Source organism: Leptonychotes weddellii, chromosome 12, assembly GCF_054177405.1.
Source record: "Leptonychotes weddellii isolate Sample4059 chromosome 12, ASM5417740v2, whole genome shotgun sequence".
Taxonomy (NCBI): Eukaryota; Metazoa; Chordata; class Mammalia; order Carnivora; family Phocidae; genus Leptonychotes; species Leptonychotes weddellii.
Window position 1 is genome coordinate 16,316,807 of NC_138380.1, and position 8,180 is coordinate 16,324,986.

Genomic DNA, 8,180 nt, shown 5'->3' on the forward strand with positions numbered 1-8,180 from the left:
GTTATAAGTCTATTCTGATTTTTTTTTGTTTTTATTTCTTACGGGTCAGTGTTGGTAGGTTGATGTTTCCAGGAATGTACCCATTTCTTCTAGGTTATCCAGCTTGTTGGCATATAATTGTTCATGGTAGTCTGTTATAATCATTTTACTCCTGTGACATCAGTTGCAATGTCCCTTCTTTCATTTCTAATTTTAATTATTTGAGTTTCATCTCTTTTTCTGAGTCTAGCTAAGGATATGCCAATTTTGTTGATATTTTCAAAAAACCAATTCTTGGTCTTGTTAATTTTTCTATTGCTTCTAGTCTCTCTTCCATTAATCTGTGCTCTAATCTTTATTATTTCCTTCTCTCTGCTAACTTTTGGTTTAGTTTGCTCTTCCTTTTGTAATTCCTTGGGATGCAAAATTAGATTGTTGATTTGAGACCTTTCTTCTTAATGTAAGCATTTGTCACTATAAACTTTCTTCTTAGTACTGCTTTTACTGTTCCATATATTTTGGAATGTTGTATTTTCATTTTACCTCCAGATTTCTTCTAAATTCCCTTGTGATTTCTTCTTTGACTTACTGTTTCAAAAGTGAATTATGTATTTCCATATTTTAGCTGATTTTTCTGTTTTCTTTCTGCTATTGAATCCTAGTTTCATTTCATGTGGTCAAAGAAGATACTTTGTATGAGTTCAACCTTCTTAACTTTGTTAAGACTTACTTTGTGACTTAGCATGTGATCTATCTTGGTGAATGTTCTATGTGCATTTGAGAAGAATGTGTATTCTGCTGTTTTGGGGTGCAGTGTTTTATATATGTCTCTTAGGTCTAATTGGTTCCATCGTGTTGTTCAAGTCCTCTGTTTCCCTGTTGATCTTCTGTCTAGTAGTTCTAGCCTAACTGAAGGGGAGGTATTAAAGTCTCCTACTATTATTGTATTGCTGTCCATTTCTCCTTTCAGTTCTCTCAGTGATTCATATATTTGGGAGGCTTAATCTCTCTTTAAAGATGATAGGATTTATGATTCTCATAGGGATTAGATTTCACAACAGTGGAAAGTAAAATGTTGCCTTGGGGAGACTATGCTCAAATGGCTGAAGCTCTTTGTGGCCAGAAGGGCTTGGACCACTGGACCACTCTTCTGCTGAGAAGACCTTCCTCATATCTTCCATCCCTCTCACATAGCCCAATGTAGCTTCTGTCTACTTCTCTAATCCCATCCCATGATGCTTCACTGCTCATTACTGTGCCCAAGCTACCCTGACTTTAGCTATTACCTACTTCTTAAATACCCCTTTTCTGCCTTAGCATTCACACACGCATATGCACACGTGCACACACTGACACATGGGTTGTATCATTCAAGGTTTAGTATATATGAAATCTTTTCAGAGAAGACTTCCATAACCATTCTTGATGTTTGCTGGCTTTCAGTCATAGAAAATATCTACATATTTTAAAATACTTTTTGTTTTGAAGGTGTATTTGTCAGGTTACATAAAACATACAAAACCTTTTATGTAAGTTTGTTAGCTTGATTGGTAGTTTAAAATATTTAGACAAGTAGCATGTGGGCCGCCATTGTGCTCTTGTACTGAACCTCACACACATTCAAGATGGGCCTGTAAGGAAGTTATAGAAACAGAATTAGTTATTATAGCAGAATATTGAAAGCATCTAATTGTTTTTTTCCCTGTTGGGACATTTAAGTTCTATCCAAATTATGGGCCAATATTTACCCATATATTAAGATTGTTTGAAGCCCATGAACCACGGAGAAATATTTATGATTAAAAAACACACAATGGAATGTAAATTAAGAATATATCTATGAGAAAAATGCATATAGGAAGAAATAAATGAAATAGTTCTCAGGATAATAGGATTAAGGAATCTTCTCTACTTATTTTCTTTTCTTTTAAACTTTAATTTTTTTTTTAAGATTTTATTTATTCATTTGAGACACAGAGATACAGAGAGAGAGGGAGGGAGAAAGCATGAACAGGGAGAGAGGCAGAGGGAGAGGGAGAAGCAGGCTCCTCGCTGAGCCAGGAGCCCGATGTGGGGCTCGATCCCAGGACCCTGGGATCATGACCTGAGCCGAAGGCAGACACTTAACCATCTGAGCCACCCAGGCGCCCCTTCTCTACTTATTTTCAAAATATTTACACCGCTACATTTAACTCTGTAATTTGAATAAAAAGCAAGAACACAAGTCATTAACCTGTTTGCACACCATGATGGCAGCTGCCCATGGAGAAATGCTCTGAGCTGTCAGGCCACTTGGCTTCACTTGGCTCTCTGTCTACCAGCAGCAGGGTTTCCACATCTGTGTGGACTGATGGGAAGATAGCCAGAGAGCACAGTACAGATTAAGATCAAATATCTGCTAGATGAGAACTATTTTAAAGAATCAATAAAAATGAACAGTCCAGGGCTCAAGGGGGATACATTTTTGAAATTTTGGAGAGTAAATCTGCATGATCTTGTCTGGCACTCAGCTTCATGAGGCGGAGGACTTGGGATTTGTTCAGTTCTCCTGCCGGCAAAGAGAAGGGACAAGGGGACAAGTGAGGTCTGGCATAGGTAAGCCAGGGACTCTAAGGGAGCCTACGAGTCCTGAGGGGTGAGCAGATACTAGGCAGGTAAGGAGCAGGTGATAGACGATGAGGGCAAAGGCAGATCCTTAAAAACGTGTTGGTGTCCCTGAAAGTCTGCATCAAGTTCTGTGTGGCAGAGCTTTTGAAAAGTCACCCGACAAATTTTTGGAGAGGACTGGAGAAGAGTAAAAGTAGAAGGAGGGAGATCAATGTTTGAAATGTTTAAAGAGAGCAAAGCTGAGGATGTGACCCCGGGCCTGAGCGTGGAGGATAGAGAGGAGATGGATTTGAAAGGAACAAGGAAAGAAAATCAACAGGACTCTGTAACTGATCAGAAGGAAGTCACGGTGACAGCCAGGATGCTGGCTGAGCATCCGAGTGCATTGGTGGGACCACTCTTGCCAGACACCAGCAAGACTCCGGAAACCAGCAAGGACTTGGTATGAGTTTATATTTTAGATTGAAAATCTAAATTTATATTTATTTATGTCTGCCTCTTTCCCAGGTTACAATTCCATGGGGATCCATGAGGTCTCTATTTACATTCTACGTTTACATCGGCTGAGCTCTACAGTTACATAATCAGGGAAAGAAATCCCACGATCGATTTCAGGCCTCTTTGGCCATGACCTCTTGTAAATAGTCAGAACTAGGTTTGCAGGCAAATCCAGAGGCATTTATGAACAAATACTGACCCCCAGTGTCTGGGTGTAGAAATAAAGATTAAATAAGGATTAAAAAATAAAGATTATAAAATACCAAGACTCCCGGGAAAGTATGTGGAATTCCAGCTACAAATCCCATTCCCTACAGTCCAGTTCAGAATCCTAGTGCGCTTCAGAAATTAAAATGCTGACTAGCTAACCTATGGCCAAGGACTGCCTGGAGAACTCTAATGGATATTCTATAGAACAAGTGTCAGAATGGATTAAGGGCCTCAATCCAAGTGGCCAATGGGCACATAACTATGTGATGGACTTTACCCTCTTTGTTCCAAGGTCCAGTTTCAATTAGTCCCAAGAGTCTTCTCACTAACAGGGTAGATTTTATGCAATTAATTTCACTAATAACCCTCTGATTCCTCACCGAGGTCAGCATTATGTCAAATGAAGTTTCCTCTCGAGTGGAGGCAAGGCAGCATGGTTGGTGGACATTCCCTTTGCAGTAGCTGTGAGGCTCGAGTGAATTCATGAAAAATCCTTGAGTAAACTCGGCGCTGCAGTTGCCTTATTGAGAAAGTGAGAAAGTGACCATCTGACATCTTGGCCAACGGTTGCTAAAGTTACCATCAGTAGGCATCTATCTTCTGCACACTGGAAACTAGGCGCTGGTTCTTTGGAGTTGCGTTTGTGTTTACTGGGCTATGCTGAAGTCTAAAAAAACTTGGCTTTGCAGAGAATTAAATGAACAGGTTGAGCAATAAAACTGTCTTGAGAGGTAGAGCTTCCTTCACGAAAACGGGATCTTTTTCACAAACTTTGTTTTTTAAGCGAGACTAGACTGAAGGCTTACGTGGTCAATCACAGCATAAATAAAAGGCAAATCTTTAGTACCAACACGGTCCATTTGCCTGTTGTTTGGGGCAGTGAGAGCCAGTCACTGCAGGCCCCTGACCCTCAGCAGTCTTAGCAGAAGGATGCACGGAGGAAGAGCAGAAACCAAGGCTGCTTCAGAGTCACATGGATTCGGGTGGGGGCTAGGACCCTGAGATGAGTGACACGAGGAACATTTGCAAGCTTGCCGCTGCAGCGAGCTCAAATTCAAGGAACCCGAGGCCCAGACATTACATAAGGTTTCGGAGCCAGTGAGAAGGAATGCCACCCTAAGGCAGTAAAGGAGATTAAACAGAAAGTTTTGCACCAGGAGAAAGAAATTCCATTTCCCATTTGTTCAGCTACAAGGTAATGGCAATCGTAACCCCGTTCCTGATTTGCTCTCTCAGCAGAAAAGCTAAGTGTTGGTGTAATGCCTATAACTGCAGCACCAAGCGTAACTGAAATAAAATGAGGGTACTTGTTTCTTGACAATACAGGCGTGAGGAGTTCTTCTCTCATCTAACAAGGACTGAGATTTCAGGAAGAGTGAAACGGCACAGAAAGCAGGTACCTTTATCCAAGTCACTATAGAGAGGTTGTTTTAGTTGCTTCTTTGTGCGTTTTTTTTCCTCCTGTCACTTTAGTTTTCCTGGTCTCATTTTGAAAAATTTCAAACCTACAGAAAAGCTGGAAGAAGAGTACATTCTTTCCTCAGTTTATCAGTTACAATATTCACTGCGTTTGCTTTCTGTCGCTCGCTAAATATACAGGGACATTGTGTTGGCCGAACTATTTGAATGTGAGTTAAAGACATCACACATCACCTTTAAATTCTTCAGCCCCCAAATGTCCTTTATAACTTTTAATTAAAATATCCAATTAGAGTTCGAATATTGAGGCCCTAATCCCCAACGTGATGGTTTTTGGAGGGACGGCCTTTAGGAGGTACTTAGATTTACATGAGGTCTTGAGGGTAGGCCCCCCCACCCATGATGAGATTAGTGTCTTCATAAGAGGAAGAGACCAGTGCCCTCCCCTCCGCCCTCCACAAGAGGAGAGCAAGAAGACATCTGTCTGACAACCAGGAGGGCCCTCATCAGGCACCAAATCTGCTAGTTCCTTAATCTTTGACGGCCCAGTCTCCAACACTGTGACAAATGTTTGTTGTTAAAGCCACCTTGTCTGTGGTTTTTTGTTACAGCAGCTTGAGCAGACTGAGACAAATGTTCCATAATCCATGATCATCACTCTTGTTTTTAATCTCAAATTGTCCCAAATTTGGCACTTGAAGCCAATTTTTTTTTTTTTTAAGATTTTTTAAGAATGAGAGACAGAGAGCATGAGAAGGAGGAGGGTCAGAGGGAGAAGCAGACTCCCTGCCGAGCAGGGAGCCCGATGCGGGACTCAATCCAGGGACTCCAGGACCATGACCTGAGCCGAAGGCAGTCGCCCAACCAACTGAGCCACCCAGGCGCCCCTTGAAGCCAATTTTTGTGTCCCATCAGTCTTTGGGCGTTTTCTTCTTTTCTGACTCAAGCTGTTCCAAGTTCCCCTTATATTTTATCTGTCCCAAACCTGGAATTGACCATTTTCCCAAACACCCCTGGTTCTGTGGAAGAGTAATTAGAAAGCAAGCTCAGGGCTGTAGGTAAGTTCATCATTACTAGGTTATTGTTTCAGGTCCTTTCAGGGAACAGGAACAGAGCTGGGGGTGAGAGAAGGTGGTGTTAGGGAGAGAAAGCGCGCGCACGCGCGCACACACACACACACTCATATAAATATCTCCAGTTCCAAACCAATAAAACCGCGTTCTTCTTTATCTGCTTCCATGTTCTATCTCCCCTCTCCCATAGTGAGTAACCTGATTTACAAGAACATCAACAAATTTGCTCATTTCTTAAACCTATGCAATTGGTTTCAGAATTATTTAAAATAGTCTCAGGAACATTTTCATCTTTAAAACAGTTGAATTTAACATCAGAGTCGCCAAATCATCCCACAGTATTCAGCAGAAATCACACATAACAGACTAACAGGTCTCTAGACAGCAACCAGAGGTAATACAAACTGTATGCGAGCCAAGACTCAAATTGGACAACTTAGCAAAGGCTGCCGTGAGATGTCTCTAAAGTACCGAGAAAAAGACAAAGTTCAAAACGGAATATTGATGGCTTCCACTTTAACCGTGCAGACACTATTTAAGCTATTTCCCTTTTCAGAATCTATCCCGTTTGATGTTTGGCATTTATTCCAGAATAATCCAGTAGGGGCTGGGGAAGAGAGAGGGGAGATATACAGAACAGTGGCCGTAAGCGAATGAGGTGGCAGTTGGGTGGCAGGCGGGCATAGGAGTGTTCTTTGTGCTATTTATACTCTCTGCTTTTGTGGCCGCTTAAAGCTTTTTATAATAAAAAGATTTTTAAAAACGTATTCCTGTCAAATCAGAGTAAATGTAAGCTTAAGTGGCCTGCTCTGACTTAAAAACAAGTAAGAAATATGTGGCCTTATTATGTATACGTAGGAAGAGATGGTGACACTCTAGCTTACCTCTAGAAAATTGTCAAAGGAACTTACTTTTTTTTTGGCAACTTAACATCCCAGTGTCTTAAAGGCTATATAGCCAGGTTATCCTCCAATAAATAAAACACGACCAATCGTGGAAAAAGAGTGACTTTCATTCTGCCTATCAGTTGGCCAACTAACTTTGTCGTAAGAGGGAGATAGAAGGATTACAATATTCTTCTATTTTGGATGTTTCATTTTCCCCTTGGATTTGGTGGTTTTAATTCCCTTCATAGTCCAATGTGGAAAACGCTCAGGCCACAGCCGGATCTGCTGTGAGGCAAGGCATGATTTAATACTACAAACGGTGTTACAAGAGTCAGCCAAAAATTTGCAAAATCCAATTATGCAAAACACAAAAGGAGGAAACGTAATCAGGAACTGTAATGTTGAGGCAATTTTGGTATGTTTCTGAGGGAAGAAGAACATATGAAAGGCTTTCCAGGTAACAGGGAAGCTGAAATTTGAAAAGAGACTGTTGCTTGCAAATGCAAGCAAAGGAATAAAAATGACACCAGGGGATGATGAAATGCCTGTCTAGTCAAACTGCTTTCCCTAGCCCATTCTGTCAAAAGCGGCGAGGGGCCAGGAAAATAAAGAACTATAACTACACGAAAGGAGTGGGGAAATATTTGACCTCTCTCTTCTCTCTTTTCTTGGGGTGGCAACATGACCAGTTAGGTTTCCGCGTTTGGCCACCAAGCTGGCCAAGTGCTGCCCCCTGGGGATTGGTTTTAACAGATGCATGCACTGACCAAAAAAAATAAATAAATAACAACACCCAACCCCCCCCAGCCGCAAAAAAAAAGCTATAGAACATGGGGAGGCATCCCAGACTGGAAGACAAATAACCATGGCCATTCCTGTGCATGTGTGGGAACAGCATTTAGATAAAAGCGATCATGCTCCAAGATGAGAAATAACCTACAAATCTGGAGCGAAACAATCTCGTTGAGCCTGGAAATAACCAGATTGCATTTAGAAATCTTTCTTGCACATCTTAGCAAAGAAAAATGCATGATAGAATGTATTCTTATCCAGGGATGCTTTGTTGTCGGGGCTCAAAATAGTATTAGATGATGCGCAAACCTTCATTTTTCTGAAGCAGAACTTCTGCTCTTTTGGCAAAATAAATTCTTGGTGTACTAGGATACAGTACTCATCTGAGATATTTAAAAATTAAAACTCTAGGAGGAGCATCTTGCTCTCGCCTTCATCTTACCACACTCTTTCCACACTGGGACAACTACTTCAGCCTGGGCAGAGGAGACATTTCTCACTGGCTCTGGGACTAGCCCAACCTGGCAGCAGGATGGGTTGCCTTCTCTAATGGCCAAATTTCTAGACAGGCTGTCTACCTTTTCTTTAAAAAAAAATTTCTCTTCTTTTCGTCCCAGCCTCACAGAGAACAGAAGGATGCCAAGATTAGGATGCAGTTTAGTCAGCCTTCAAGATTTCTACATCAGGGCGCCTGGGTGGCTCAGTTGGTTAAGCG

General features: G+C 41.4%; 1 long non-coding RNA gene across 1 annotated transcript; it reads right to left on the reverse strand.

Moving 5' to 3' along the window:
- Positions 1-744: 744 nt before the first annotated feature.
- On the reverse strand, positions 745-7,737 carry LOC145716473 (uncharacterized). Its single transcript, XR_014139128.1, has 2 exons — positions 5,203-7,737; positions 745-5,159 (listed from the first exon to the last, which is right to left on the reverse strand). It is a non-coding gene; the product is annotated as an uncharacterized LOC145716473 (long non-coding RNA).
- Between the last annotated feature and the right edge of the window lie 443 nt (positions 7,738-8,180).